At 37.6% G+C, this 5,348-nt stretch overlaps 1 pseudogene; it reads left to right on the plus strand.

Annotated features, from left to right (window-relative positions):
- The first annotated feature begins 1,335 nt into the window (after positions 1–1,335).
- LOC105306089 lies at positions 1,336–2,388 on the plus strand (annotated as a pseudogene).
- Positions 2,389–5,348: the final 2,960 nt, after the last annotated feature.

The following is a 5,348-nucleotide window of genomic DNA, read 5'->3' on the forward strand; positions in this document are numbered from 1 at the left end:
ACTGTAGGTAAGCTATAATTAACCAGAAAAAAACAAACAAACAAAAAAAACAAGAGAGCCCTCTTGGAGTCTGAACAAATCTTATTGACCTCAAAATTATCCCATCAAAAGAGCTGAAATCTAATTGGTTCAGTCTGTTGAGAAACTTATGCTCTAGCCAGCAATTAATAAAGAGTAACAGCTGAGTGTGGTCAGGGAAAGAGGCAATCAAAGCCAGCCTTACTAAAAACGCTGTTATCTCAGGGCAACTGTAGGCAAACCCAAGCCTGTGCTTGGTTCCCTGAGAAGGAAAATGAGAGATTTCATGCTTTACGGGAGAGGAAATAGACTTCACCAAAATAATCCAATTAATCACTAAACAAATAAAAGAGCAAATAAAACAAGCACCAGAGAGGAATCCAGTACCCAGATTTACTATATTACCTAGAATGCGCAGTTTACCACAACAAATTATGAGACATGCAAAGAAACAAGTCTCACTCTGGTTTTTACTTACTTCTATTAACTCCATTGGTGAGAGTCTCCACACTAAATAGTATGTGATAGTCAAACACATAATATACACCACCAAATACTTATGTTTATTAATCAAATATACAGCCCTGAAGGAAAATATGGCAATCCACGCAGGGCCACATGAGGGTTGCACTTGGGAACAAAGTAAATAAGCAGGAGGCAGGCTTAGTAGTAACAATAGGTTGAGGTGACCCTTAGTTCCTATGGGATTGGTTTGTTGGAGTAATTTTGCGGTCTGGCAAGGAAATGAAACCCGTTAGGTTGAGGATTAGGTGGGTTGTAGCTGGTCTGGTTCATAGGGAACTAGCTGGGTGTACAGGTTTTCCCACTGGCTGGGGGACATATCAGACAAGAGCAGAGGAACTCATAGCCATGCTTTTGAGGCCATACGAGGATCAAAGATGTCAAGTACATGAAATTTGAAGCCTTATGATATAGGTCCATGTACCGGGGAAAAAGTTGTCAAAAGAAACTCCCTGGCTTTCCATGTGGGGCCTTATTTATGCAGTATGACACATCAATAGGTGAGAAATTGTAACTGGCTGAAAGAGCCGGTTCTGTTGCCACTGTGGGGTAAGCAGGAAAGATAATGTACACTGAGCAGTTAAGACCATTAAAAATAATTAGTAGAATTAGGGGTGATCACATTGTAAGGTATAAAAATGTCAAATCACTATATTGTACACCTGAAACTAACATAACCAATATAACATTGTATACCAACTATATTTAAATTAAAAAAAATGTTTTTAAAGAACATTGCCAGAGCCTGAGGATACTTTTCTGTCATCACAGTTTTACATGCGGCACCCATAAAAGATGATGCTGAGAACAAGGTAAGCTTCTTACTTAAATAAAATCCAAACACAATGTCCTGCCAGAGCAAAGAGGAAATATTCTGTTTGGTGATAGCCTGCCTTCAGGAGGAGAAAATCTACCAAAGAATGAAGCCAGGCTGTTAACTTCAATTTATAAAATCATTAAAGGAAGCATATTCAAAGGAGAGAAAAGCTGTTGAAACAAAGTAGAATTGGACGTGGTATGGATAATAGTTTGATCACATCAATACTAAGAGCAGGAGAAAAGCCTAACAAACAAGTATCTTAAAAGCAGGAAGTCATGAAATGCCAAATCAACACATAAAACAAAATGGACACTGAAAAGATAATCTTTCCTTTGGAAGTGCCCTGAGGACTACTTTGTTGGGGTTATATTTTTTCCCATCTTCAACTTTTCTGTACCATCGAATAAATATGACACATTAGGATCAGATTCTCCAGGACAGACTGTGGCAACTGAAGACATAGTAAATTAATGTGATATAGGACAAGTAGATGAGATCACTACTGATACTATTGAATCAATTAATGGAGCAGTTTATTCAAATCAAGCAGTTCAAGTGAGTCTATAAATAAATAATGGTTTAGAAGAAGCAGAAGAAACAGTTCATTGAAATGTCCCACTCTTTAAGTACCAGTAACTCTAGATAGTGGTTATTTATCAGCTCACGCAGAGGCCACCTATGAATAAGACTGAAAAGTATTGACTCCTATTATTTTATGAAGTATGTTCTACTGCTGACAGAACAATTAAATAGGTAATTTGCTTTTCCATTAAAAACGAGAAGCACACCAGAATTCTACTTACTTTTACACTTGTAGGAAACACTGGTGCATTGTAGCTTAAATGAGTATAAGATGCAGTACTTATCTTTCCAGTCTTTTTAAAGATATCATTTATTAGATTTATGTGAGATTAAGAGTATGTTTCAAGAAATTCTTGAAACCTGTTTCTCAGGTTTTCTAAATCATTCTTTTTGCTACTGAAATTCTGCATACATGCATATTTATTTTCATTGCTTTACTGATGTAAAGAGCAATTGTATAAAACAATATATACATAATATGTTGTTAGGACTATAACATATAGAAAGGTAATATACTTAGCAATAACAACACAAAGGAGATGGGTATGAGCAAAGCTGTACCCGGCTAAGAAAATTACTCTAGATGTTAACTTGAATTCATAGGAACAAATTATGATAACCAGCTTTAAAAAATAAGAAGGTTAACATAGCAATAGCTGTAAATACATATTTGTTCTCCTTTCTTCTTTTGGATTCTTTAAGAAACATAAAATTATATAAAGCAATAATTATAACAATGGATTCTTGGGTTTGTAACCTTTATTATTTAACGCGTATAATAATATCACAAAATACGGTAAAGGGAGTACAACTACACAGAAGTAAAATTTCTATATCTAGCTAGAATTAAGTTAGTATAAATCCGAAGCTGATTCTGAAAAGTTAAGATGTATATGTTAATCCCTAGAGCAAACACTAAGAAAAAAAACCTTTAAACATATGAAAATGAGGAGTCTCGCTTCTGACTAAACACTTGTGTGTTCTTTTTTCACGCATCATCATTGGCAATTACAAAAGTTTTACATGGCAGACCTCACAAAGGAGCACTGTTCTCCCCACATCAAACTTGTACAACCAATGCACTAAAGTACCTGAAGGGAGTTGCTGTCATGGAATTGGTCTCCCCTGGCTGGCCATGCTCTTACACATAGCTATATTCCTTGCCCAGTTGCCTCCATTTGGATGCCTCTTTGTCAGGTGCCTTTGGCAGAGACCTTCCTCAGGTGCCTCTGCAGAAATCTCCATGGGTAGGGGGTGGCTGATGGAGAGGGAAGGAACTTTGAAGACATTATTTTTCTCCTTTCTGAATCAGTATTCCTTACATTCTTAGCTCCTCACCTTTTCTTATTCCCAAATTCCTGTGTCCATAAAACTACAGAATTTTGTTCAGAACCTCCTCTACAGTAAGACAATCCTCATATCTGTGTTCATCTATCTTAACGTATACTGGTACTGGTCCATGGGAAAAAATGCAATAGAGGGGAGTCAGAATTTTCTCTAATTTAGTTTTTTGCTTATCTTACTGCAGTAAGTGATTTAAAGCTTGAGTGTTATACTTTCTTTTTGGCTTATTGTCTTAAGCAGATACTCTTACATCTGGCAAATCAGCTTTCTCTCCAGCTCAACTGGGCTCCTGACAAATTGGTATAGTGAGCCAAGCAGGCAACCAATCACAATGCCATTCTGGAAAAGCAAAAAGCCTGAAGATCGTGTGCAGTATTAGCAGAGCCTGTAGGGCACATTATAAAAGTGCTAGTGGATTATTTGCAAGAGTTTGAATGTCTCATGAGGCACTTTGCCAAACATGCATATGAGTCTTGGAAAGTGGTAGAGGAAGCCATCGGGCATTAGAAGTTGTCAGCAAAGTTTTTACATAAACTTTTCAGTTCTGAAGGGAATATCTGGTCCTCTTTAGTCCACGACTTCCTAGCTGATCTTTCCTGGCTGGTAAGATAAGTGATCCAACAGAGGTGTTCAAAGAAAACCAGGAACGCAGTATCCTAGCCACTACTTAGGTTTCCCAACAATGGGACCAGAGATGGGGCTGGAAGTCATGCACAAGCTGAGTAACTCTAAGTATGTCCCTGGTGCTAATACACATTCTGTAGTTGGCAAGTTGTTGAAATTTTAAGAGAAAAAAGTGTAGTACTCTTAGAGATCACTTTGCCCAACAGCTTTGAAGAGACCTTAGAAACTTAATTAGATCCCTCCAGAGGTAATTTGGCTAAAGTTAATAAAGAGAGAGTGGCACAGCATGGGGTATGTTACTAAAAACTCCTCCTTCCAAGTGCCCTTACAGCAGCCTTTGCCAGGATAACAAAATGCAAACAGCAGCAGCAACAGCAGCTGCAGCCTTTTGGTTGCCACCCCTTCCAGAAAAGCCCAAGCTCTGTTTAAACAGGCTCACCCTGCATGTCCCTTGAGAGTCCCTGCCAAGAAACAGCTGTCCACTCCAGCCATTTGCTTCTCCCACTCTCTGTTCCTCCCTCTCCCTCTCTAGAAAACTTGTGGCCAAATCTAGGCAGGTAGCCTTGCTGGGATCCACACATTGGCGGCTCCTTCAACAAACATGGATCCTTTGTCTTCTACCCCATTTCTGTGGGGCATGCAGATCAAAAGGCCCAGAAGACTTTGTCTAGCCCTCTCATCTTTCTTTTTCTTTTCTTTTTACAAAAAATTTTTAATTGATGTATAATTGACCTATAACATTATATTAGTTTCATGTGTACAATATAATGATTCAATATTTGTACACATTGTGAAACAATCACCACGATAAGTCTAACATGTCACCTTGAATTAAAATTTTTTTCTTGTGATGAAAAATTTTATTATTTATTTTCTTAGAAACTTTAAGATATGCAATACAGAGCTATTAACTATCATTGCCATGATATACAATATCCCCATGAATTATTTATTTTATAACTGGAAGTCTGTGCCTTTACATCCCCTTTACCTATTTCTCCCACCCTCTACACATTGCCTCTGAAAACCACCAATCTGCTCTCTGTACCTATGAGCTTCTTCTTTGTTTTGTTTTTGTTTTTATTTTTATACTCCACATATAAGTGAGATTGAACGATATTTGTCTTTATCTGACGTATCGCTTGTCATAATGACCTCAAAGTGGAATTTCTAGATCATATTGTAGTTCTATTCTTTATTTTTTGATGAACCTCCAGTGTTTTCCATAGTACCTGCACCATTTACACTCTCACCAACAGTGCAAAAGGTTGCATTTTCTCCATATCCTTGTAAACACTTGTCATTTCTACAAAAAAGCATCAACAATATATGTAAAATATGCAAATCTATGCAGTCCTGTGGACCCACAAGTAAGCCCTTCTGGCTCCTAGAGCCAGGTGATCTGGATGTATCCCCTGGGTGGCAGTTGTAAAAATTA

This window comes from Pteropus vampyrus, unplaced genomic scaffold (genome assembly GCF_000151845.1).
Source record: "Pteropus vampyrus isolate Shadow unplaced genomic scaffold, Pvam_2.0 Scaffold419, whole genome shotgun sequence".
In the NCBI taxonomy this organism is placed as follows: domain Eukaryota; kingdom Metazoa; phylum Chordata; class Mammalia; order Chiroptera; family Pteropodidae; genus Pteropus; species Pteropus vampyrus.